At 47.0% G+C, this 27,608-nt stretch overlaps 1 long non-coding RNA gene across 2 annotated transcripts in view; it reads left to right on the top strand.

The window, feature by feature from the left end:
* Positions 1-25,915, top strand: part of LOC131831481 (uncharacterized) — a 39,649-nt gene extending 13,734 nt beyond the window's left edge. The window contains exons 3-4 of one of the 2 annotated variants that reach the window (XR_009353661.1): positions 845-977; positions 25,774-25,915. This is a non-coding gene — a long non-coding RNA (uncharacterized LOC131831481). Of the gene's footprint in view, positions 1-844; positions 985-25,773 lie in introns of both variants that reach the window. The other variant, XR_009353660.1, reaches the window with a different exon arrangement.
* Positions 25,916-27,608: the final 1,693 nt, after the last annotated feature.

Here is a 27,608-nt window from a genome sequence, read left to right as displayed (position 1 = left end):
GATTCTATTTAGTTTGCAATCAGGTTTGGAGGCTGGCAGTGTTTTCTTATTGGGAAAATCCTATCAGAACTATACCCCAAATTGTCCCAGAATCCTCTAGAAGCTAGTTGCTGGAGGGCTGGCCCTTGGGTCATATTGGGTGGTGATTAGTTGTTTGTTTTTTCTTTCTTTCTTTCTTTCTTTTCTTTTTTTTTTTTTTTTTTTTTTTTTGAGTTCCAGGGTCCATGAGAGGCATGTCTTAGAAAGGAAATACCAGAGGCTCATTTCAGCCAAATGGAGTTGTGAAAAGAGAAAGAAAGACTAACAGAGTCACTCACATAGAGTAGAAAAGACATTGAGAAGGTAGAGTATGTGCACATCTCCTATGGGTGTTCTGTGTTATTGAAGTTACAGGGTAGATTAATGAGAACGCATGTCAAAGGTGAAAAAAGATTTAAGGAGAAGTAAGGGACCCTAGGACGGTCATGCAAAATGCAGTTGAAATAGGGTTTCTGCAGATCTTCAGTTCAGGTTCTCAGAGCAGCAGGAACTTTACTTAGACTCTCGTCACTAGTTGCAAATGGTGATTGACCTCTGGGCCATCTCTTGGCCTACATCCTCCTGCTTGGGACTGGCATAGATATCATGGAACTCCTGGTAGCCAATTTACCATGCATGTATTATTTGAAGGTCTGCCAGAAGCAATGCTAATTCTTTCACAGATTTCAGGATCTTGTGGTTTTGGTCTTTTTGCTCTTGGGCTCTCTGCTGGAAGGGAGGAACATGATTTCAGTTTTGTAAGACATTATGTCTTCCCGAGTATGGGTCCTGACACCTCAGCTCTCTGCTCTCTCTGCTTTTACAGGTGGTGCTTCGAGGCTAAGGTGACTTGGCCTCCTTGGCAACATCCAATGTGTCTGGCCTCTGTCTCTTCAGTGCAGATTCAAGTGCAACATGTACAGGAGTGTGACCCCTGTCGTCTCCATGGTGTATGGCATGTAAGCAGTAAGTTGTCCTGGTTCTGAAACTTCTGCCTGGGTTGAGGTTCATGGCGTGACGTGGGTGCCTCTTTTGCTGGCTTCTGTCTTTCTTCCAGAGGGAAAGATACCCTTTTCTTTTTTATTAAATTGGAGATGTACACTTAACTAGAATATCTAGAGTTTGTTGCTTGGGGAAAATTACTTAGTGGCACGTATGGAGAAGGTTCTGCAAGTCCCTGCCCCAAACAAAACATCTGAACTACAGTTTGCTTCTGTTAGCAGAATCCTGAGTTATTGCAGGGTTGTCTTATAAATAGACATTCTCTCCAAAATAGTGTTTTCTGTCAACACATTCTTTTTAGGGCCAGTAAACTGAGTAAAGAATATCGGGCATCTTTACAAATGGATCTCTGAGTGGACGAGCCTTTTTTTTTTTTTTTTTCTTTAGAAGGGGAGGAACGAGAGAGAGAGAGAGAGAAACACTGGGTAGGTGCCACACGCTTTGCAGAGCATGACACAGGGCTCGATCTCACAATCCTGGGATCATAATCTCAGCCAAAATCAAGAGGATCAGTAAGAAGGTCACTCACATAGAGTAGAAAGGACCTGAGGAGGTAGAGTGTTTGCACAGCTTCTGTAGGAATTCCATATCACTGAAGACTCAGGGTAGATGAATGAGAACATATTTCTGATATGAAGATTCTAGGAGAAGTAAGTATTGCTAAGATGGTCATGTGAAATGCAGTTTTAATAGGGTTTCTGCAAGTCTTCTGTTTGGTTCTGGGAGCAGCAGGAAGTTTATTTAGTCTCTTGCCAATAGTTGGTGATTGTCGTCTGGGTCACCTCTTGTCCTACACGCTCCTCCTTTAGTCTGGCATTGACATTGTGGAACTTCTGGTAGCCAAGTTTGGAAGGGGAGGTATGGAGGGAGAGAGAGACCTTAACCCATTCTCCACCTGTGGTACAGAGCATGATACATGTCAGAGGCTCGATCTGACAACCCTGATATCAGGACTTGAGCAAAAATCAAGTGTCCCTTTAATAAAAGAACCATACAGGCATTCCTGGATGTGCTTTGTGTTTATGGAAGGGAGCATACGTATCCCCTCCTGTTCTCAATCTAAATCAGGGACTGTTTCCATATCGGCAGTGATCTTACACCTTCTCAGGCCAAGAGATAAGGAGCTATTCTTGGTGGTGGAGAAAAGCAGTTGGCTACCAGATTCTCATAGAGAATCAATCTGAACAGTAGAGTTTAATTCCTGTCCTGATACACACAATTCTTCAAAAATAGCACCATTGTAAAAGATGAAATTAATTTGCAAGTCCCTGGGTGGCACAGTTGGTTAAGCATCTGCCTTTGGATGAGGTCAGGATCCCTGGATCCTGGAGGATCAGACCCTACATTGGACACCCTTCTCAATGTGAAGCCTGGTTTCTCTCCCTCTTCTCTGCTGCCCAACTCGGACTGTTCTTGCTCCCTCTCCAGCTCTTTCACTCTCAAGTAATGAAATTAGAAATATTTCTAAGCATGTAATTAATTTATGAATCCTTTCCAATTTATGAAGACAATATTAGTAGAATTAAGGACACATGAGAGGTAGATCACAAACCATGTGTTTGTTGAGTCTTTTTGCCATTCATCCTTGCAATCTACATACGTTGATAGATTAATGTTTTCGTGAACATACGTCAATCACCTTTTGCTCTAATATTCTAAGTTAACCCTTCAATTGATGTTCTCATTGATCCCAGTCAGTGTATATATGTGTCAAATTTCCTACCAAGAGACAGTACCAGTGTCAGTTGCTAGTAAAGGAAAAGTCCCCCGTTCTTAATTGGCACAGTGTGCATGGTTGTGAGACCCCTCCATTTCAGTGATACTGGCCTTTATGCAAGTACTGATGGATGGGAGCAGATTTTCTTTATTTCTAGCTATTGGTTACTGCAATATTGCATTCAGCATCCCTCAGAATGTGATGCAGTTGTATGTGTTTGTAGTGAAAAATTGTCAGTGTCTAAGTTTGTATCTCATTTTCACCCTAAGAAATCCCTTTGGAGGTATTTGCTGAGTGATTTTCTGATGTGAGTGTCTGGGTAAGAATTTCCCCCCATTTTATTGGGATCAGTGTTTTTTCAGTGTGAGGGTGTCTTTGTTGGCTAAGGAAGAAGGGACACCTGAGAACATTCCTTTCCTCATCTCTCCAAGAGGATTTTCTTCTGTGTGAGTCCTCCCAGGTCCTTCACGTGTTGGCTCCATGAAGAATGGGATTCCCACATGGATTTCATCAGCATTCAGCAGCAGCAACGATTCAGGGTGTCCCCGGAGGTCCCTGCACCTTTTCTCCTTAATGAGGGATGACCCGCTCTCTGAGATGGTAGCAGGAGCTCAGGCCTGAGCCCCAGATGAATCTTCCACCAAGACACAGCGCTAGTGGCTCTCCATGTGTGAATTCTCTGGTGTTGAGAAAGTGACCACATCTGAGAGAAGGCTCTGCCACAGTGATTAGAGACACACGGTTTGTACTCTCTAATTTTTGTGGTGGGGAGAACGGTGGGCACTCTAGGTACAGACAGGACACCAGTAATGACAGACACAGGTTGCCCTGCTCTGAGTTGTCAGGTGTCTCCAAATGTGAGAGCTGTATCTCTAACAGCTCTTCCATGTTGACCACATTTGTCAGGGTTCCCACTGCTGTGAATCCTCAGATGCTGGCTAAGGGTATGTCTGTACTAAATGCTTTCCCTTGAAGATAGATTCAACCAGTTTCTGTCTGTGACAACGTGCTCATGTCCTCGAAGGGATGCATGTTGCTGTGGGCTCTGGTACAACAATGCCACCACATGGCTTCTAACCCATGTGAGGTCATGGGGAAGAATAGGAACAGAGCTCTCTGAATTAAGGGTCTCCCACCCTTGTTACATCGCTAAGGTGCCTCTCCTGTGATTTTGCTGTGTGCAGAGGTGAGCCCTGGCCTAGAATTGTTTCCCCCATGTGTATCATGTCTACTTTCCTCAGAAGGGTGAGTTCTCTCGTGTCTCCTGAGGTTAGAGTCGCAACCAAAGCCTCTCCCACACTGGGGAGATGTGTGTTGTGTAATCCAGGATGAACGAGTTCTGATGTCATTTGAACTGGGGACACATGGCTGAAGGTTCTTCCATATTGTCTGTAAATACAAGGTTTCTCTTCCCAGGACAAAACACACATGGAATGAGGTAAGGTATGTGAGAAACCTCCCTCAAGTGCCCCAGCATTGGCCAGTTTCCTGTGCAGGGTGAACCCTCTGCTAATGGCCAAAACAGGGGGTGCTGTGGAAGTACTGATCACTCATGTTCCTCCCTTCCTGACTCAGCATACAAATTCCAGTCCCTTCCTTCAGGGATTGTCTCTGCATCAACCTCTGTATGCCACTTGTAGTTGGGTGCCATGTTACTTTCCGGAATTCAGATAGATCTTTCTACATGGTAGCCTCACATCCATGTGAACTGCTGATTAAATTTTAGATGTTTGAGTTTCAAACTATATCGGTGCATCGTGTTCAAGACAGTGACTTTTATAGGCACTGAGGCAATGTTTTGACCTGAGGTGCATTTCAGGCCAGAAATAAAACTATTCATATTTCTGTGCTATACTGGGTTCATGATGGGAGGCTGACTCTGTCTATGATGGGGTTGGGGTAGTCAGGCAAAAGGGAGGTTTTGCAAGAACGTTGCAGTAGGGCAGAGGACGCACATGATACAGGAGGCTTTGCTATTGTCAAATTAAGGTAGTTTTTCCTTCTAGGAAGGCATTAATAGAAAGATGGTTGGGAGCTTCCTGGAGGAATGTTACTTTCCTCCTCTCACAAGTCCTTCTCAAGGGACTGCAGGTTTGAATAGAAATTCCATTTTATTGACATTTCCTTCTGCCTCAGCCTTCCTCAGTGTGATGAAAGGGAAGGGGATGTCAGGGATTCAGGAAACAGAGTTACAGGTCTCTGGATGGTAGCTAGCCTCTTGTTAATAAAGCCTCTTCCTTGAGAATCATGAGGACTTTTATAAACTGAGGGAGACTCTGGTCTTGCAGGGTTTTGATCTCTATTTGTGGAGAATCTGTTTTTTCCTTTCCTTATTTTAGGGCAGTGAGAGCACCTGAGGACTGTCACTCATATCACATGTTTGGGGTGGGGGCTTTGTTGTGTGTCAGCTCCTGCTTGGTGCTCAGCTGGCTTTCTCCTCCCTCCTCGTGTGCCCCTGAACAGTTTAGACCCTTCTGTCATTAAGGTTGTTGAAGGAGGATGGTCTTATCTTCTGTAACTTCTTCCTGCTGAATAGGGACATAGAGCTCTCCCTACCTGTGGGTTATTCCTGGTCAGTTTGGGGGTCTCTCTGTGTCAGAGTTGTGAAATGAAGAGGCCGCTGCATGCAGGGGAGGTTTAGATTGGATCCTGTTGAGTGGAAAGGACCATCTATCCTTTGGAAGTTACTGCAGTGAAGTGTTCCTGGAACCACCTGCAGAGACGGCCGAGATGGATGGGGAACAACACAACAGGGTTAGAAGAAGAAAGAGAATGAAAATCCCCATGAAGAGTCCTTTGATAGTGGGTGAGAACGATCCTCCAGGCCAAGAGTTGAGCCAGTACTTAAGGAGAGGGATCCTTGGAAGTGCAGATTTGAGCAGTGGTATCTGTTAGGAACCCATAAATCTCTTTGTGGTAGTGGGTAATGTAAACAACATCATTTTGTCTTTAGATTGGCACAAGCTCCACCTTGTGCAGAAGCTACAACATCTAAAGTCTTTGTAGAACTGCTTCATGCATTGGGATCATTCCCTTATTTCATTGAGAAATCCTATGGAAGCTGACATGTACAGCCTTGAACTGTGTACTCTGTAAGGACTTCCCCATGCCACACAACATCCTCCAGTCCCAAAGAGGAGCAAAGATGGATATTAGGTAACCATGTCAATGAAACAGAGCACACGTGCACCGTTGCTTGAAATGGGGAAGGTTGGCTGGGTCGATGATGGTTTTCATAATAAGTCCATGCACCTGGGCTCACCCCAAGTGTCCAGTGGCATATGGAGCTTGGGGAATCCATGGGCACAGGTTAGAGCTTCAAGGCCATTTGCCTCAGCTAGGGGCGCTTATCTAATCCTGAGTTTCCTTGAACTGCAGTCAAGCTTTCAAGGGCTCCTGGGTTTTAGAGGGCCACTCTTGGGATGGATGTACAATCATTTCAGGCCCATGATGAGTTGGCGGGTTACGGCTTGGGAAGAAGAGCCTTTTCTGTCAATTGCTTCATGGGCATAGAGGACAAAGAAGGTCTGTTGGAGTCAGGATAAATACTTGTAAGATTTTTGCCAATTACAGCCAACTGGTGGGCAGTAGGATCTCTGATTTGGGGGCAGACATGTTTGCTGACAGGCTTTGGCCTCAGCAGTCTGAGTTCGATTGATGACAGCATACCTGGTTTTTCGTAGCCCCTTTCCATGAAACTGTTGCCATTACTAAAGCACCTGTCCTCTGCATTTTCATGGGGGCATCTTAAGTCTGGTCAACTTAAGAACTTTTCAAAAGTTAGGAGCCATAGGTGTAGAGTGGTCGGGTCCAGGCCTAAGGGTGGCTGGGTTTAAAGTTGGGCTGGTTTCCACCGTCAGTTCAGGCATATCTCGAAACGTAAGCTGGTACATGATGAATCAGCCTCCTGTCATCGTTTGGTGGCCTTTATTCTCTGTGATGCTCTGGAGTTGATGTCAACTCCTTAGAGTCAGGGGCCATCCCCGTGTGAATCGGGAGGTTCATTTTCTCAGGAGGGCAGTTGGATGCTTAGCTAAAGCGTTTGTTTGCCATTGTACTAGATCAGTAGTATCAGGAGGGAAGAAACCATTCCAGGAAGCCCTTTTTATTTTGGGGTCTCGTATGAATATCCTTGTTAGTAGTAGTCTCCAGTGAGTGGGAGAAAACTTCTCTGGCAGATTAGGGCCTTCCCAAGTGCACCCTCCACTCCAGTTACAGGGACAGCTGGGTCCTTCATTGTCTCCATATGTCCCCAGAGAACCCTGTGGAGTGGTGTATGTTCTCTGGCTTTGAAGGAATGAGTTCCTCATCTCAGCCTCATCCAATTGGTCAAGGTGCTAGTTGAGTTATACAGTCGTGGTGGAATCAACCGCATGTTCCAGTTGTTGAATTAGACCTGAGTTCATGGGGTCCTGGTATCCCCACAGAATAAGAAGCAAGGGGATTGCCTGTCCCTGAGGTAATGTGGAAATGTTTCTGAAGATGACCTCAAATTGTCTTGCTTAGGTAAGCAACACATATGGAAAGGCCACCAGAGTTAGATTTGAACGTCCACATAGGTGGGTTTTTGAAGTCTATGCTTCCTCTTCAAAAGAATGCTCCTTTCCAGAGACAGCCAGCTCAGGGCTCATGTCCTTGGAAAGCAAGTCCTGCTTTAACCCACGTGGTGCAATTATTGACTTAAGCTTAGCAAGCCTAGTGATTAATGATGGTGATTACTTAGACTCTGCATCACTGGGACTTTTTTGAGGAATCTCTGATCATTGTATCTCCAGGCCAGCACCCAAGGGAAGGCTTGCCATCAGATATGCATGTGATACCTGTGGATTTGGGCACATTCCTCTTCCTGAGGTGTCCGATATATCCAAGGTTCGTACACCTGCCAGAGAGTGATATTCTTTAAGCTCCTGGTGAGGCATTGAGGAAGTCTGTAAGCAAGGGGTCAGGCCAACATTCCCAAGGGGTTTGATGGCTGTAAGTTTTCTGAAAGTCGGCTTTAGTTCCTTAAAGCCCTTTGGTCCCATCTGAGTCTCTGTCTAGCTCTCTCCATAGGACAGCCCTGTCCAAGCCTTGGTCAAATCACCCATGTTTCCAATGATGCCCCGTTACAAGGAGAAGAGATTCTTCTTGAACATGGGGAGATAGATTAGGGTTGCTGTGGGAGAAGAAATCGTTCCTGAGACCTTTGGACTTGGAGGCCTCAGGTAGAGCAAAACGTGCAATACTTCAACGTGCTTTCTAAGGAATGTTGGCCATTGCTGCTATGAACATTGGGGTACAGATGGCCGTTCTTTTCACTACATCTGTATCTTTTGGGTAAATACCTTGTAGTGCAATTGTAGGGTCATAGGGAAGCTCTATTTTTAATTTCTTAAGGAATATCCACACTGTTCTCCAAATTGGCTGCACCAGCTTGCATTCCCACCAAAGGAATGTTGGATCCCATTTCTGTACACCCTAGGTGTCTAGCATTGCTGATCTTGAAGCTCATGTTTTCCCCGAGGTGCAGCCTGGTGCTTGGTGTCTCAGTTCCTCTGCTGTGGTGTCTGGCTGATCCAGGTGGAGCTCAGTTTAGGGACAGCCTCTCCTCCCTACACCTGTTGCTGCTGCAGAACACACCGACTGAGTGTTGAGCCCAGCATTGGTCATGGTCCTGTGTGTGAAAGCGACAGGGTGGTTCAGGGGTGGCACCCTGGGGGAATACAGCTGGGGTGGCTGCTGCCCCTCACGTCAATTTCATGGTGGTCAAGGGGCCCTGGAAATCACGCTTCTTCCTGCATCTGTCATGCTCTGCATGGTTGATAGGGACTGGAGGGGTCAGTGGGAGGAGGAGCAGTCCCTGCAGCAGATAGGGGAAATGACGGGAAGACTGCTGTTCCACCCAGTCCCAAGGAGGCCCAGTCTCACTTTACAATGGACTGTTGTAGGCCTAAATAATTGCTTCCTGTTCCAAGTGTCAATCATCAGCAGGGCTTGGGCAGCCAACTGTGGGTGTGGTGGCCAACTCAGAGGGTCCTCTTGTCTCATCCTTGGGGATCCATTGACGTCTCCTGGAGGGCTGCAAAGAAGTGTTATCTTTGGTCTGTGGGGCTCGGGTGCAAGAGAGCCATTCCTGCAGGTGTGTTGTCTTGTGCTTTAACGCTGAGTCTTCCTCCAGGCCCAAACTGAAGTCACAAGAGGGGCCCCAGGGCCCTCCTGGCCCCCTTTGTCTTAGCACCTCTGGAGACACTGGTGCCTTGGGGTCGTGGGCAGACTGTCCTGTAGTGCAGCTGTGGAGACAGATGGTGGAGTGGTATGAGATAGCGAGTGGCATGTGCCTGGGGCAAGTCTTACCAGAGGCCTGTGGGCCTTTGTGGGACATGTCTTCTGAGGTATTGAGGTGAAGGTTTCCCTGCAGGACCCATGTGTGACATGAAAAAAGGGAAGTTTCCCATGGGCCCCCTGGGGCTGAATGAAGGCTACACTCCCAGGGTCACTCAGGCCCCTCCCCTGACCATCTTCCTCCATTATTGCCAGGTCCTCCTCCTGCCAGGCTGTCACTTCTCCAGCCTCTCTGAGAGCTCTCGACATGCCCTTCTCTGTGGGGGGAGCCTTTGCCCACACGAGTGTTGAAGGTAGCATGACAGAGAAGGCATGTTCCCAACTCCCATGGGAAGTGAGTTTGCATGGGCCCCACACTGGGTGCAGGTGGTGGACAAGGTGGAAACAGGCAGTGTGGCCTTTCCCTGATGGGTCTTCCCTGTGGATTTAGAGATTGAGGTGAGTCTCTAGAATATCAAACTCACATAGTGAAATGGTGTCATGAGGAGTTTGGAGGCTTGGGGGATTGGAGGTGTTGGTCAGGTATTACAGGAGTGGCCAGCATATATGACTCAGCCAGATACTGTTGCCTACTCCATGCCCACAATGATACAGTGCTGGGAGGGGTGAGCTGTCCAACTCCTATGAGCCTGGGGTCTGTCTTTTTTGCTCATTTCTCAGATGTCTGAAGTGGGAGGTGGGGCCACCCCACCACTATCTCTTCTCGACAAGTGTTTGGGAGCAAGCCATCTGTTGAGTTTTGCAGGGTAGGAGGGCAAGGCTTGGGTTGTGCAGAGTGAGGGGTCACTGGGGTAAGGGGCTCTTTTCCAGAGGAGCACAGTGCCTGGGATGCCTGGGGTCCAGTACCTCCAGGCATCCAGTGCCCTCCCTCCAAGAGCAGCGGCTCCTGGACGACAGTGCCCAACAACCACAGGGAGTTGAATGGATCAGGTGGAGGTTCCCCATGGGATGTTCTCAGGCTTCCTACTGCCTGCAGGTACTGTGACCTTCCTCTAATCTCCTCTTTGTTGTCAGAAGCCAGGGCAGCACCCTGGATTTTGTGTTGTTTCCCGAGGTGCCCACAACAAATTCAGGGCAATGAAGTAGAGCATGTGCCCATGTTTGCCTGCCCCTCTTCCTGCCCAACTCACCCCATTCCCAGGTCCTTCTCTTCTGTTTCCCTTGTTGTTTCTGTCAAGTCCACAGAAGGGAAGCTTCTTGAGAGCTGAAAGCAAGAGCAGAATAGGGCATGAGCACAGATTCCCTGGCAGCGGAGAACCAATTGGGGACACCCAGGCCCAGCCTCCCTTTCTGAGGCCCCTCCAGCAGGGCGACTTCTGCCCTGCCAACTCTCAGCTGTACTCACTGCTCTTCTGTCCAGTGCTGCTTCCCAGATTCAGCGGTGAGGGGTCAGGGTGATGTTAGGTACGGGGTGATGAGGGATATCATGCAGCAGTTCAGATGCAAAGCCTGAATGTCTGCCAGAGAGTAGGGCCTCCAGGGTGGGCATCGTCAAAGCAGGGAGGAGGTGCTTATGGACAGATGAGACAGGAAGCCCAAGAGATGGAGGTGGGATGAATTATAGGAGCAGTGTGGCTCCTTCCTTCAGAATCGTTTTCTTCCGTGGAATCCTCCTCTGGGTCAGAGAGCAACGAGGATGCTGGGGTGGCTTTGAGAGAGGATAAAGGGGAGTTAGTGGAGCTGACGATTTATGGCCTGCTGCTCTGGGTATGATAGTTCTGCCTTCAGTTGGGTGTGGCCCCAGTCTGAGTCCTCCCTGGCCTTGGTCGCTTAATCTCTGCATGGTGCAGGTGGGACAGCAAGTGTGTGAAGCAGGCCCAGGAACCCATTAACACAGGTTTGGAAGACCCTGGCCCATGACTGTGTCTCCAGGGCAGCTTCATGGGGGCATCCTTCTTTGGGAACACATACACAGGTAAGACTCAGCTGGGGTGTGAAGGCTGGCAGAAGCTATGGATCATGGGAACCTGTGTTGTGAACCCAGGGGAAGTTTGCTTTACCTTGCCAGCTCTGGGAGTCCCCTTGAAGGTACAGTAGCTTGGACAGAACCAGGAAGGTTTGGTAGTAGACGTTATGAGGGAGAGAGTTTACCTGTCTTCCACATCCTGGCTCTCAATAGAACGTAGTTTTGTGGTTCTCTTGCACAGGACAGGGTAGTTGGTTCTGCAAAGTCATGACTATGACCAGATCTGGGCCCGTGCCGAGAAAGACCCAGAATCTATTGTGCACCATTCTTGAGAGGCCATGAGTAAAGAGACCAAACTTTGACATGTGGCAGCAGCAAAGGGAGGGAAGAGCAGGTTTGATGAGAAAGGTCCTTAAAATAGCTGCCCAAGGAGTTGAGTGGTGATGACAAACACAGCCTACCCTAAAGGCCTGTGGTCACAATATCTGTTCCTTTCATTCAGAAACTATGAAATGAGCAAATCATGCCTGTTGCCAATGCATCCCTTCCTTGGCAGTTTTTTATCCATCTTATTCTTTCTCCAGAGCACCAGGGGCAACACCCTGTTCCCAGGTGCCCTGTCCCACTGTTCCCTTCCTCTGTGCTGATCCCTACCTGAAGAGAATTCATCCTCACTGCTGGAATTGTCAGTGCTGTCTATTCCCAAATCTTTAAGAACTGAAACAGGAACAATGCTGTTATGAGAGAGACTGCCTCACCCATTCATCCCAGTTCTATTGAGATGTCTATGGGCCATGCAGCATTTGTCTGAGCCTTTTGCTCTGCTGTCAAATGTCCATGTGGCTGGTAGATCCAGAGGTCTTCAAGGAGACAGGGATTGGAGCTTCATCACTTCTAATGAGACCAGGATGATGCAGCAGTCACCTCAGTGTCAGTTCTACATGCCCATGACTGCTGTCCCCTCCCAATGCAACTCCAGTCCTTATGGGACTCTTGACATGTGACTAGTGGGAGTGAGCAACTGGACATTCTTCCTGGATGCTTTCCCTATAGTTCATTGAGATAACAAATAACTTTGTAAAACGGATTGTAGACTGACTCTTTCCTGGTTAGCTCAGAATTAGAAACCAACCAGGAGCAAGAGACAAGCCCTGCTGTCCAGCATATTTCTCCAGCCTTAGTGGCTGGCCTGACAGGACCGTTGATACGTAAGACGTTCCCAGGCTCATGCACACCCACCAGGCAATGTTGGAGGCCGTTGGACCCTAAGAGATTAAGGTGAATCCCTAGGTTCTAGAATAAGTGGGAACAGATTCAGTAAAGCACTGACCAAAAGCACAATGTGGTGCTCTCAAAACAGAGAAACTGTTAGAATAGATATGGAACAACAAAGAACACAATGAGTCAAAACGTATCTGAATATGAAGAAGTAGGTGGTGGGTCCCTAGAAGCTGACCTTCCAATACAATGGATTGCTCCCCTGAGCTAACAGGATGGTGCTGGCCTACAAATAGGAAGGGGCACGTGGGAGTAAAATAGAAATGTCCAAAGAAATGCACTCTTGTTGGCATCACGATGCTTGTCAAGAGGACTGCCTAGAAAAAGCATCCTTCTAAAACAGCAAACAGAATGAAAAGGCAGCCCACAGATTGGAGACACTTTTATGAAAAGATGCTCAATATAAGGCATCATTAGGGCAATGCCAGTCCAAAGGACACTGAGCTGTGGCATTGTCTGTTAGGATAGTGAGAACCCAATCCTGGAAAATTCAAGCCCAAAACCCATGTTGGAAGGATGCCGAAAATTTGAGACTTTGTATGCAACTAGTGGAATGCAGAATGGTGTAGCAGCCCGGGAAGAGCCTGTAGAGTGTCCTCAGAGAGCAGCAAAAGTTACTCCCATGGATCCCGCACATGTAAGTGAGGAAAAGAGATGTCAGAAAATCAGATTCTTTTCAAACACGTGTTTCTCACCAAGAGAAAGTCTTGTTTGCTGCCAAAGAACCTTGAAACCCTGACTTGGCTGTTTCCATTCCCAGGCATGGACCTCCCTTGACTTGTCTATAGGCCCAAACCTTCTGAATAAAACAAGCCCTTCTTGCGTGGACAGATGGCTAGTGAAATGGGTGGTGATTGTCCTGTCACACCTGTTGAGGTTTGAGGTTCTCTTTCACCACTTTGCAATGCACAGAGCAACCCTCATTCCTTCATGGAGGGTGCCCAGGTCCCCACAGTGATGCTCAGTCCCTGAAGACAACCTCATTTCTCCTTTGATAGGACACCTTTTGGGCCTACCTCAGAAAGCCCCAGCTAGGGCAAGTGGTTGGTGTGTGATTTCCCATGGGAGAAGGCCAGTTTAATTCTTAGACAGCGTATCTGCAGGGAAATGGTAGATCTCCATGGAGAAACACGGAGTGAATTGGTCCCATCTATTCCTGGCCACTGCTCCTTTGTCAGGGTCTTCCCTGAATGGGCTGTTGCATGAGGCTGCCCCAGAAGCTGTCTGCAGAAGGAAGGAGTCTGTCCCAGCACTCAGTGCTTCCAATGAGGTTGGGAAGATGCATCATGGGGACTCTGATGCAGAGACGTGTGTGTGAGTGAAGTGGCAAGAGAGGGGTACTGTGACCATTCATTCCCATGATGTACCATGACTTCAGAGACCCATGGACACTGACTCAGTAAAAGGGTATGGAAAAGACAGACTTCGGTCTTTGGGGCACAGTTTCCCCCTTCCTAGTTAGCGATGGGATCTGTTTTCTAGAAGAATTGATGTATATTTGCAAGGAAAGAACACCTATTAGAGGGGCGCCTGGGTGACTCAGTGGGTTCAGCCTCCACTTTCGGCTCAGGTCATGGTCCTAATGTCCTGGGATTGAGCCTCGCTTCAGGCTCTCTGCTCAGCAGGGAGCCTGCTTCCCTTCCTCTCTCTCTGCCTGCCTCTCTGCTTATTTGTGATCTCTGTCTATCAAATAAGTAGATGAAATCTTAAAAGAAAATGAACACCTATTCAAATTGTAGGTGTTGAAGAGTTTTCATGTGCATGGACGTTCATGACGTGATGGTGATGGGACACTTCCCTGAGAAAGTGGACACCATTAATTGCCATGTGGAAGGGAACAGACACGTATGAGAACATACCATTCATCCAACTGACACAAAAGCCAACTTTGAGAATCACAGCACATGGGTTCCCATGTAAACACACCTCCTACCCAGCACCCAATCCTACAGCACCTAAGACCAGCACGGTAGCTTCAGGGGGCAGGGTTATGAGGCCTCAGGTCATGGTCTGGAACATGACCTTTAGTATCCTTGTTGCAGGATCTGGATTCTAGGTGGCTCTCAAGATGGAGCCTGCAATGAAGCCCCACCTTGCCCATTGTCCAGGTTGCTCCAAACCAATGAGTAAATCTAGAATACAGCATACTTACCACTCTCCCTTTCCAGCAAGGCCACCTGTGATTTCAGCAAAGAAAATATTATGGATATCAAATCATGCCTTGTCCTGTGTGCAGTTATTTTTTTCTCTTGGTGATGGGCAGGGCCATGGGCAGTAATATTAAATGTACCTAGAGGTTGCATACCCTGGGTCCATTGGACAAAATAGGTGCCAAGGCAGTGTAAGTAGTATCCATGAAAAAGCTCATTACCCTGTGGACTGTAACAGAACATGCTGTTTCCTGCAGGGTCTTTGGAATAGGGTATCCATGGGTAACAGACTATCCCTCAATAATCTCTCCACTAAGGACATTGTACGTGCTGAGGTGTTTGGATCTGATTTCGAGTATAATAGAATCAAAGGATGCTGTACCTCACATGAAGAAAGGCTAATTTACCACCTTGGTGAAAAATGGGGCCTCTCCTTCTGTGCTGTCCACATCAAGGCCGTTGCACAGGCTAGCCAGGGTATCTAGGTAGATACACACAGAGAGTGTCTGGACACCCACGGGGCTCAGGGAGCTTTGCTTGGTGTGCACGTGTGGACAAGTGTGTGGTGGTGGGGAGTTAATCAGTATGGACAAAGCTGCAGTTGGCCCTTCCTGGATGGAGGAAGAAAGGTCCTGAAGAGGAGCAAGGATGTGAATAGTAACTCTGCCTCCTATTGGAGCTACGGGGCATGGAGTAGCTGTGAAATAAGTCCATCTCAAAAGCACACCTACTCCCTGCACCCAAACCTGCACAACCTAAAGATGGCAGCATAGTTTCTGGGGACAAGGCCATGAGGCCACGAGTCTTTCCCCAGAAAATACTCTTCTGTTACTATGACCCTTATTCTCAATCCCTCAGGACCTGGAATCAGGGCGGTTTCATCATGGGTGAGGAAGCCCCACCTTTCCCCTTTTCCAGGTTGTTTCAAACAAATGTATGACTCTTGAGTACAGAATACTTATCACCCACCCCTTCCAGCTGGGACACCTGTGATTTCAGGAAAGAATACAGTATGATCATCAAATCATGCGTCGCCCTGTTTGCATGACTCTTAACATGGGGGATGGGAGATTTGAGGTTTGAGGTTCTCTTTCACCACTTTGCAATGTGCAGAGGACCCCTCCTTCCTGGGGAAGCTAGGGAAGTGTGCTAGAGGCCTGTGAGCCCCAAAGTATGAAGAGAGCAAAATGAGTCATGCACAAATGGGCCCAGTCTTCTTACAGGTTCCACGTTCTGGGTCCCACTGGACAAAATAGGTGGCAATGAGAAATAGCTGCTACCCGTACCAAAACTCACTGCCCTACAGATGGTAGATGATCCTGCTGGAGTTGCCTCGCCTCCCTACAATGTCTTTGGGATTAGGTAACATTTGTTAACAGACTCTTAATCAGACTTCTCCCTACCTTGTAAATTGTGTATATTGAGATTTTTGTATGTGACTTTGATTAAAAAAGCCAGAAGAATTTTGTGTCTCCCACAAAGAAAGGCTGATATACCACTCTGATAAAAAATGGGGTGTCTTCCTCTGTCATTCCTGTGGAATGTTCACATTCCTGTCCATCCAGAGAATCTAGGGAGAGATGCACAGAATGTTCAGTCCACTGGTGGGGCTCGGAAGGAAGAGCTTATGGAGTTTAGCTTGGGGCCAGCATACATGGGAGTGTATGGAGACGTTGGATTACATGGTTATGCACTGAGCAAGCTGCTGCTTCATCAAGAATGGTCAGTACAAGAAGCCGGGATGGAGAGAGAAACATTGACTCTGAACTTTAGCTACAGGGAATTGAATCAGGGTGATCTTCTCAAACGAAGGAGGGTAAACACTAATGTGCATGCTCTGTTGTACTGACAGGCAAGTTCCTCCAACCAGCGACCATGTTGTGGTCATTGTCAAGACTGTTTCTTTGCCAGGATCAGCCTGTGAGGCTCGTCCCTATCTCTCACCTCTTCTAGGAGATTGTATTTCTTCAGAAGAACACTGTGTTGCAGGGTTTCATTCAATGAAGCAAAGTACCCTAGAGGTTTCTATTTGTTCCTGTGACATGCATTGTCAGGAAAACCAAAGACACAGGATTTCTATGTCCTGACATCTGTGCATTCCAAGATAGTCCCCATCCTCAAAGTGCTTATTCTTCCCAGTCTTCCTTTCTTGTGGTATGTGGGTGTGTCCTTTGAGTCAGCGGGACTCAAACCCACTCAGTTTCCAAGGAGCCCCGACCCCCAACCCATCCTCAATCAGGAACCAGCAATTTCATGAGATAGCAGAGGCCAGGCAAGAGAAGGGTACTCGCTCACCTGGCCATGTAGTAGATTGTCAGGAAATTTTATCGGGTGCTAAGCTAATGATGAGGCTTTCCTCGCAGTTGCCATTTGCCAGTGAGCCTTCTCTGTGCATTCAAGATGTGAGCATTTTTGTAAGGCTGGTGATGATGTTTTGGTAGACTAAAGTAGGTTCTGATTCTTTTGTGTTTTGACCCTGTCTGATAAATGTCCCCAGCTAGGACAGATGTGTGCCCATTCCTTTCTCCCCATCCCTGTTGGAAGAAAGGGAATCCTAAGCAAACCTCCATGTGTATCTGTGGTCAGTGAGGAATGTGGTGTCCTAGGTGGGCATGTGCAGTGAGAATGAAGGAAGTTTGGCTTTGAAACTTTGACCCATATCCTGAACTCCATTAAGTGGGAGATGTCTTCTGATGAAACACATACACTCACCACACTCACAGGCCCAGTCCCATCACATCAACCCACACAAAAACAAGCCCCAACCCTCAGACGCACCAAGCACACCACCTGAATGACCTACTGGATTGCAGGGACTTTTGCACAGGGTCCTGGTTTTCTACAGGACACTCCATTTGTTCAGTCCACCCCAGCCTCCGTTCTGAACAGGAACTCAGAATGGAGGAAGCCCTCCAGACAAAATGAGGAGAAAAAGCCCTACCTTGTTCTTCAGCTAGATCTGTCCCCCAAAAGTGACTGGTGGGAGAATATGTACATGGTCCATTTCCAGTTGCTGCCTCCTGCAGTTGGAGAAAGGGAAAGCCGGTGAGGATCCCAGCATCCTGTGCACACCATGTGCACTCATCAATGTGCTCTTGGTGAAGGAAGCAAGCCAAATGCGATGCAGTCATTGAGTTTATGATCCAGAGAAGGAGAAAATGACCTCCAGAAAAGGCTCTGGCTTGGAATGTCAAATCTTCCAAGTCTATTTTCTTCAGAAAATCAAATCAAAGCTATTTTCCATAGACAGAATGACCTGGTGGAAAATGCTCATGACCATCCATTGCTTAAGGAATGGTGGTGGTGTTTTATCAGTGCCCCTCTAAATATGGTGTCCCTTACTGAAATAAACTTACTGCAGGCTCTCAGCACCAAGGAAATTGTCTCTTCTGTCTGGAATGTACATGCTCAGATATTCATGGAAAGAAAAATCAAACACTGGTTGTCCCTCAGAAGCACAAAATGACTTTACTGAGAAAACCGAGTGGCACAGATATTGAATGGAATGGAGATCCACATTGGGCACCCTGCTCAAAAAAGGAGGCTGCTTTTTCCTCTCCCTCTGCTACTCCCCCTGCTTTCACTATCATGCTCTGTCTGTCTGTCTCTCTCTCTCTCTCTGACTCTGTATTTTTCTCTTTCAAATAAAATCTTGAAGAAAAATGGGTTTACCTGAGGGAGAGTTGTTGTTAATTCCTCTGCCCTCAAAATGGGTAGCTCTTCCATCAGGTCCTCGGGGGGATCTAGGAGGATACAGAGGCACTGTGAGGACTCTGGTGTGGCTGCTCAGAAATTAGGTTGGGTGTTTGGATGGATGAACATAGGAGGCGAGTGTGTGTGTATGTGTGTGCCTGCATAGGAGGTACAGACCTCACTGCTGCTTGACCTTCTCCTCAGTGCAGAGAGGAAGGGATGCGAGAGGAGCAGGAAGGAAATGAGAAGGTTTTTGTCTTTCTAGCTAAAACAAGCCCAATCAAATTCAAATAGTCAGTCCAATACATGGCTTCTGTGTAAGGACAAAGTCTCATAACCTCTCCTGACTGACGTGCCACTAAGGTGTCACACGCTGCTTCTTTGGACATCAGTTCTGGGCCCAAGATCCCCATATAATATGACTGTATGCATCACGTCTCTAAGATTTTGCATGGCATAAAAAGCAGCTTTGCTTGCAGGGCTGAATTCAACCCTCAGAAAAGAAGCCTAGTGGTGCTTCACTCATCATTTGTCTTCAGAAAATCCCATGTACAATGATGGAGAAAACTGACATTGTAGCTTACATAAACAGCTGGCACCATCGATGAGTTTGATATATTCCTTCCACTATTCTTGAGCTGTTCCATGTGTGTGTTTCCAATGAAGACAGTGGCTGTCCAAACCTTCCCAGGTGTTCTGACCAGTGGGAAGTTCCTTACACAAAGGACTCTTGGAGTGTGTGATGACACTCTGTAGGCCGGCTTTGCAGGAGATTTGCCCTAGGAGTGTTTGGTCCAAAGCTTCCAACCAAGCTTGACCTTGATTTCCTATTTGCCAGTGGTGTGTGAGTGTGTGCTTAGAGAATTTGATCCTTCCTGAGGCTTACAGAAATCTTATCAAGCACACCAAATTCCCTCTGTTATCCTTTTCTGCCATTGGTCGTGTGTACACATTGAGACTGGCTATGACTAATGCTGCCCTATTCTGTCCTCCATGGGTCCACACACTTTCCAGCATTATGGGTTTGAGCACGAGGATGTGGCTTTTCTCTGTGCCCTTGAGTCCAGGGACCAGGCTGTAATCTTTAACATGGGCTTCTATCTTTGCCCCAGCTTCTGTGACCTTGGAAGCCACTGTGTCATGATGGGTCTTTTCGGGAACCTTTATAGAATCTAGGTTTTTGGCTGTATGCACAGATGCTGGTGCCCCTTTTCTAACTAGCACCTATGGTACATCATGACCCCTGGCTTAGGGACTAACACAGGTGTGTATCCCAGAGCAACTTTCATATTGAAACCTGAGCTCAAATCTTGGCTTTCCAAGTAGGAGGTCAAGGGTTTGGATCATTTATCTCTGAGCCATGGCCATCTCAGAAAAGCAAACAGAAACATACTCCAGGTACATGTATGGTGAGCAGGGGAAGGAGTATGTAGAGTGTGCCAGGGTGATGAGAGTGTTTTGTCAGGGTGACACTTTGAATGTGATGAAAGTGTGAAAAAGATCTCCTGAGAAAGTCACACATTTATGTTCACAAGCATAACACATAGACACAGACAGACACACAACCATGCAGCCACACACACAGGGTCTTCATCCAACATGCACACAAATTACCCTTCCATAGGTACTAGTTCTTCCAGGCCCTGTACAACGTGGTGAGCATGCCTCACTGGACAGTCTCAGTCAGTATCTCCCAACTCCCATTCCTTGTTGGAACCCAGAATCAAGGACAGGATTCTTTGTATTCTAGATTTCCTCCCAGAGCCCGATGCTCTTAAATATGTACAGCTGTCATTCCTCCCAGCATCTACCTGTGATTGGGAAAAAAGAAAACACAGTGAGGATCCCAGCATTGGCATCCTGTTGGGCTGTACGCTGTTGGGCCAGCTCTTTGGTTTGGGGAGGACTTCAGGCAGTTAATTGGATGAGGTCCCGTGGTTGAGTCCATGTCCCCCAACCCGTGTTAAAGAGGACACTTGGAATGATTTTGGAGCTTTTCTTGGCAGATCTCCAAAGTCTATTCTGATCAACAGAACATTCTTTTTCAAGTAGAAAACTTTTCTGCTGAAGAAATTGTTTGATCCCATTGAGATTGTAACTGAGGCTAAGCTGTGTCATCACCCTTTTTGGGTCCACTGTTTGTAAGAGGTTGGACCCAGCATTCCTCCATGAGGGGAGACTGCTGCCCCTTTCCCCTGGGAGGTAAAGTGCCAGATTTTCATCCTCCATTGATGGAAGAAATCAAGGAAGGAACATTTCAGTCTCTGAGAAAGAGAGGCGAGCTTACCTCAGAGAGAGTTGGGGAACCTTCCTCTGTCCAGTCCCTAAAAAGGTCATTGGACTGGCCCTCTACAGGATCTATGAGAACACAGAAGAGCTGTCAGGACATTGGCTTCACTACTCAAGAATGACTCGGGAGTTAACTCTGCTTGATGTGTATGGGGGGCCAGAGTGAATGGATGTGAGAGTGACCAAGCAAGGCCTGACTTGCTGCTGGGCCAATGTCCGTGGTGTACATAGAAATACAGAGGAGGGGAGAAGGATGGAAAAGAGAAACGGGTCCTTGGCTTTCAAATGGGGGGGGGTGGTGATCAGTGGGTTTTGACCTGAGCATCAGGGTCAATCTGGGAAACACTCAAGGCACACTGGGTTTCAGGGTGTAATCCCCTGAACCCTCCTGCCCACTGTAAGCTAAGCCAGCTTGCCACTTCTTCACCTGGTCATGGAGCCAGTTCAGCTGTCTTCCCTGCATCTCTGCTGTGACACTATCAGTTCTCTATTGCCTTGGAGTAGTGGTTTTTTTTTTTTTTTTTTTTTTTTTTTTTTTTTTTTTTTTTGTGATGGAATCTAAGTAATATTGACGGTTGTATTTGTTAGTACATGTATGTTCGTATGTTCAGTGACACTGCTCACATGCCTGATGCTTTGTAGACAGAACTGCCATCTACGTGGAAAACTTTGCCATCCTATCTCATGGAACCTCTGTACCCATGACAACATGACCGGCCCTCCCCCTTTCCTCCCTGTACTGTACTTTCCATTTACTGGGTCTACAAATGTCCTTACCCTAGTGTCCTCAAAGCCTGGGATCATGTAACGTACCTCTTTCCTTGTGTGCATACTCTCAAAATGTATGTTAGGTATCCAAGGCCCATCTATTTCCTAAAATATTGGAAACTTTTGTTTCTTCTTATGCCTGAATAGTACTCCATGATGCATATGTATGCCATTTAATGTGTCTTTTCCTCCCATGACAGATTTGGGGGCTGTGCCTGTCTATGGCTATTGGGAACCCAGCTGTCTTAGACATTCGTGCACAGATTTCTGTTTCCAGAATGAGAATACATCACAGAATGCATTTGCCCAATTTGTAGAATGGTAAACACATGGAATATACTGGGTACTTTAGTTCCCCAAATGTGAGGTCGTTTTGTTCTTTTGAAAGTACCTAGCACACTCATGTAAGATGTGTCTAATGGACGGAAGTGGATGGGGGGGATCGTGAAACCTTCGTATTCTATTCCATTGTTATGTTCAGTGTTACTGGTGGAAAACATAGTCTCTTCCTTCCTACACATCTAAGAACCATGTTTCCTGGAGAGAGCTATATGGACCTGTTTTCCAAAAAGACCTCTAAGATCCATCCCTTCAGCTAGTACACACTTTTTTCCTGTGTCTCTTGGATCCAGTTTGAATCAGAATTCCATCTTGACTTCTGGATTTAATGGTGAGAGACAGCATAGAGGGAAACTGCTACCAGTGAAATCATAAGAAATTGTGTCTCAGCGTTTTGAAAGCTTTGGTTATGTCTGTGTTACTGAGTAGAAAAGTGTGTCTCCAATCAATGTAATGAGTCAATATCCAAGGTACCTTTCTGGGTGTCCCTGATGGGGTAGACCTGATCCTGGAGGAAGAACCGGACGTTCCTCTTGGGTGGCTGTGAAGAGGCTGGCATGGTTGTGGGTGCCTCCACATTCTCATGGGGATGCTCCACAGAGATTGCTGGGTGACACATAGAAATAGAGCACAGTGTTGGCATCTTGTTGTCAGAATACCATAGGGGGATTCGACATTCTTTTTTTTTTTTAAGATTTTTATTTATTTATTTGACAGATAGAGATCACAACTAGGCAGAGGGGCAGGCAGAGAGAGGAGGAAGCAGGCCTCCTGCTGAGCAGAGAGCCCGATGTGGGCCTCAATCCCAGGAACCTGAGATTATGACCGGAGCTGAAGGCAGAGGCTTTAACCCACTGAGCCACACAGGCACCCGGGATTTGACTTTCTTTACTTCTAGCCCAACCATCTCCTCCCCCTACTCACCAGCTGCCCAGCAGGGATTGCTCCCTCCAGGTGGGACTTAGGAAGATGTCACCATGTGCTGTGCTCTGAATTCCACCCCCTCCCACACCACAGGTTCTGTGGGCAATTGCTTGTATTTAGCATAGACATTACAGAAATGCAGCCGAGCGCAGTCAGCATGCCTGTAGGCCTGGGTTTACATCCCATTTAGCAGCCACACCTACCCAAGAGCATCCCTGAGAGCCCTCTGTGCCCGGTTTCCCTGTCCTCTGGCCTAGACGTTAGTGTGCCGTCAGGGTGTCCCAAGTAATTTACCACAAGGAACTCCTGGGACATAGGAAAGAGCGAGATGCTTCCCAGTTGCTCTGTAGGTGTTGAGGAACATACTGCCTAGGGAATCATCTAGATGGCTGGCTGTGGGTGAATCCAGACATGGGACTTGGTATGGCTCCACTGCACGGGAGGATGGAAGCCCCCTCTTTATCCTTCACATGAGAACTATGCTTTACAGCCAACAGAGAATCCTTGTCCCTTTCTTCTGTCCTCCCCACAACAGCACCAATGGGAGTGGAAACAGGCTGGAAGCCCCATTTCACAGTGGAAGGCACTGACATGTAGTATGGTAAAGGGACTGTTGAGGGATGGATCTGGGACAGGAATGCTGTTGTTTCCCTGTGGAGGGAGATCCCTAAGCCCCTGACAACCAGCCAGTACCCCTGACAAAACACTCTGAACTTCTGAACCAAGAGCTACCCTCATAATCTCAAATTCCCCTTTGCCAGTGTTTCTTTAGGGGAGACCGAGTGCCATGAGACGAGACTCAGTCCTCAGTCACCTCTGTGTTTGGGGCCCTGACGTAAAAAAATGAAACAGTTTCTTCCAAATGGAGCCCTAGTGAAGAACCAGGAATGTGTAGCATTGGCCATGTTCGCCCACCTGTTTGCAAGGTCAGCACTGTCACCCACGGCCTTCCTGAAGGTCAGTGGATCCCCACTGCTACTGGTGTTCTGCTTGGCTCCCAAGCTGATTCAAACTCCAGATCATTCCACTCCCAACTATCACACTATGACCCTGCCAAGAATTCATTTGCCTTCAGCTGGCCAATCCTGAGGAGCAGTTCATGGTAAGAGTTAACATGGAGGTGGCCATCTGGGCTAGGAATGGTTGGTTTAAGGAAGGAGATGTATGATGCTGAATGGACTACTCTTGATGTGAGGACTTTTCTGAGGAGCCTGGATGAAAGTAAGGGTACCCTGGCTGGAGTGATTTCCTCCCTACTCTCTCATTCCTCCCCAACATCCTGTGTCTACTCGCAGGTCTCTTGATCTCCTCTGGAGACTGTAGGTTTAGGAGACTGCCTACTAAACCTACAGTCTCCTGTCTCCCTCCATAGACTGGACCTTGAGAACCCAGCCCAGCAGTATCTTTGAGACCAACAGACAGTCCGCTGTTCAGCTGCCAAGTGTTCTTTCTACCTACCCGCTTTCACAGTCCATTTCCATCCACTCCCAAGCATCATGCAGATGGCCCACGAAACCCTCCACATCAACCCATGAAAACACTCCGATATCTTCCAGTGTCTCTCCTTCTAAAAACAGCTGCATTTTGACTGCTGCCTGTTCCTCTCTGGTTTTGTCATCTCCATTGAGAAGAAGTGACTGGCAATTCCTCTCCCTCAAATGTGTGGCCTGGGTCACACCAAGGTTCTCTTGATCCAGGGACAACAGAGTGGCGTGTGACCTGTGTGTGTTCATTGTATGACTGTGTCTGAAATTGGCATTCAGAAATAGTACAGTTTTTTGAACATAGAAGTTATTTAAGGAAGACAGCTTCACCAAGAAATCACACTGAAATAACACAGAAAAACTAACAAATACAGGCATCGAACCAGGAGGAGAAATCAGAGAGTGGAAAGGAAAACCCGAAGAGAAGAACCCAGTCTCTGTAAAAGTGAGACAGCCAATCTGAGAGAATAGAATTCAGAAAATCGATAGGCACATACCTGTAAAACAGAAGTTGAGATTTCCCATCGTGGGGACCTTTACACCTGTTCACTAAACTGCAAGGGGCTAAGCTAACAGAGTGGCAGTTGAAAAGGAAGGATGGGTGCATGTCATCAGGTCACCATGGCGATGGGTCATGATAGAACTCTCAGAGTGAAGGCATTCCTGCACACTGTGGGATCATGGAGGGAAGTGGGTTGGGGAGGGGTCAATGGTTAATGGGCATTGAAAAAGGCACTTCTTGTGATCAGCTCTGAGTGGTGGATATAAGTAATGAGTCCCTTAATTCTACTGCAGAAAGCAAAGATGCACTGTATGTTAAATAACTAATTTTTTTAATTAAAAAAAGATACTCCCGAGGGCACACAGGAGACTTAAATGTTCATTTTACATCTGCTACTCTGTAAAACTCCTATTTATATGACATTGTTTCACAAAGTCTCTCTAGTAGTTCTTGGGTGGCTCAGGGGGTTAAGTATTGGCCATTGGCTCAGGTACTGCTCTTGGAGTCCAGGTATCAAACCTAGCATCAGGCTCCCTGCTCGGGGTGGGGGGGGAGGTGTTTCTCCCTCTGCTCCTCATCCAAGTCATGCCTGCTGTGTCAAATAAGTAAAATATGTAAAAAAAAAAAAAAAAAAAGTACTTCCCGCGTGGCTCTCCTCCCCAGGAAAAGCTTGTTTTCCTTCCAGGAGCCCCTTGGAGCCACGGGTGACAGTTACTAATATTGTCTGTGAGGCGGACTGCCTGAGCCTCGAGATAAGGATGCAAACATATGTCTGTCATTTTCCAGTGAGTTGCATTAATTTGGATCCCAAGGTGCCCTTTCTGCAGAAGACAGAGAGATACTCTTTGAAAACACTGGATTCCCGTGAGTGTCTGATTTTAAAGGCCCTTAGTGCACTGACCTCCATCTTGCCTCCCACCCATCCTCAATTTCCGGTCTGCAGGGAGGGTCGCCCATTGTGGACAGTGGGTTGTCTTGACCACTGGATGGCGCTTCTGGGGCCTGCATTCATGGCATGCATGCGAGGTGTCCTTACATGGACACAGAGGATGAGGCAGGTGACATCTGGGCAGGCCCTTCTTGGATGCCAAGGTCAGTCTGTGCACTCTGGAGTGTTTGGACCCAAAATCTCTCTGCTGGCTTCACCCTTTATTCTTGTACTCCCTGGAGCTTGGCATGCTGGGGGCCACAACCATTGTAAGTCCCTGCAGGAGTGGCCACTGCTGTGTGGTCTCTTGGAAAGTGACAATTCTGAACTCCTTCACAAAATCTCAGGGGATATAGGCATTTTCAGGCAGCAAATATAACGTGATCTCTTTAAAATAGTTTCTACCTGGGGTACCTAGGTTTCTCAGTCACTTAAGTAGTTGCTTTTGTTTCAGGTCCAGGCCCTGGGATCCAGCCTAAGTAGAACTCCCTGCTCAGGGGAGGAGAGCCTGCTTCTCTTGCTGCCTCAGCCTGCTGCTCTGCCTACTTGTGAGCTCTAGGTCTCTGGCAAAGAAGTGAGTACAATTCTTACATGATAAATAAACACATTAATAAAATGAAACGTAAATAAAAATATTTTATGATTTATGCAACATAATACTATGGGAGGAAAACAAAACCCTGAGTAACAGCACATATTTATACATGACAATACAATTGTCAAGCCACTTCAGGTAACACATTTATACAATTTTATCCAATTGATATCTAAATCGATCATTTTTCTGGACAGTTTCGGAAAAATTTCTCAATGATCTTATGAGCATATGTACTTTTAAGGAATTACGTTTTGAACAATATCAAGTAATCTCTGTAACTTTGGCAAATTTCAGATAACAGTTAATTAGAGTTTACAACTTGGCGAGGTTTTTCTTGGTGGTGGGGGTGTGGAAAAAAAACAGTATAGCTATTTAGAATACCTTATAGACTACGATGGAGGGAATTGCATGGATTTCTGACATTCTGTCAAAATAGACATTTCAATTCCGACACCCAGGGCTGGTTCTTTGGAAAGAAATTTTCCGAAAAGACCAAACTGGGAACACATCAATTTCAGGAATCTGAATTTAAGGTGAGATGAACTTCAGAATTTTAATGTTTTCCCTGATGTTTGCCATGACCCGACGATGTACAAATAGCCTCACATGGCCCTTTGCATTGGTACATCATCGTGTCAGTCAAGAATTGGGTGCTGGGAAAGAAAGAAGCAAAAAAGGACACTTCTGTTTGGGGATTTATGACCATCATCTGAGAGACACAGCATGGAAAGAAATCAGGTGTACTACTGATTTTGAGCAGGGAGTACAGGTTTACAAGGGAAAAGCACAGGCACTTGTTTTGAAAGAATGATGATGAGTGCTGGCAGCTAACAGATGTTACTTTGTCACTCTTTCAGTCCAGAGTGGAAGGATGTGTACCAGGTTGTGGTGGATTCCCAATGAGCAGGTCCTTGTGCCAGAAGTCAAAAGTTCATGGTGCTCAGATACTTGAAACAGGAAATGGGCCTATGATTTCCTTCCTGATTGTCCTTCACACTCTAGTTTCAGTGTGGCTCTCTTAGCAAAGCTTCCTTTGTTATGAATCTTAATTGAGAATTCTCCATCTCTTTTCTGCCGTCATTCTAACAGGAAAACACCAATGATCCAAGTGTGTTTCCCTACCATCCCTGCTTCAGGTCCCTTCTTCCCCTGGAAGGTGGCAGTTTCCTAGTTCCTGGGTCATCCAAGCTAGTTGAGCCTTTGGATTGCATCCCACTAAGAAGATTTGAGGACATCCCATCTAGATGGTACTTAGGGCCTCATTTCTGGGTAGATCTGATGGCTGAATTGTATTCTGGGAGGAACAATTATTTTGACATTTTCAGTAGTACTGCAAGGGGAAACGCAAGGTAGAAGCCACTGGAAAATAACAAAATTAAAATATTCAAGAGTCCAAACGGTGCATATCTTCCTCAGATGCTGGGGACTTTCCCCATCTGTTCTCACAGAGATTCTGGAGGAATGGCAAGACCCATGACGTTGTGTTTTGGCACCTTTGCTCTTCATCTGGAAGAGAGCCTGCTGTTTCATTGACTCTGAGGGTAGAGTGGATGGGAGGGTCTGCGCTGGGTGGGCGATAGTCCCCAGTGAGGGAAGGAGGAGGACGCCACAACACAGGCTCTCTGTGTATTCCCAGGGTTTCCCCAAAGGACCTCAGTGTTGTTCCAAGGCAGGGAGCTGGTATCAGTTCC

Source organism: Mustela lutreola, chromosome 5 (assembly GCF_030435805.1).
Source record: "Mustela lutreola isolate mMusLut2 chromosome 5, mMusLut2.pri, whole genome shotgun sequence".
NCBI classification, from domain to species: domain Eukaryota; kingdom Metazoa; phylum Chordata; class Mammalia; order Carnivora; family Mustelidae; genus Mustela; species Mustela lutreola.
Note: the sequence above shows the minus strand (reverse complement) of the source record. Positions and strands in the feature narration are given on the sequence as shown.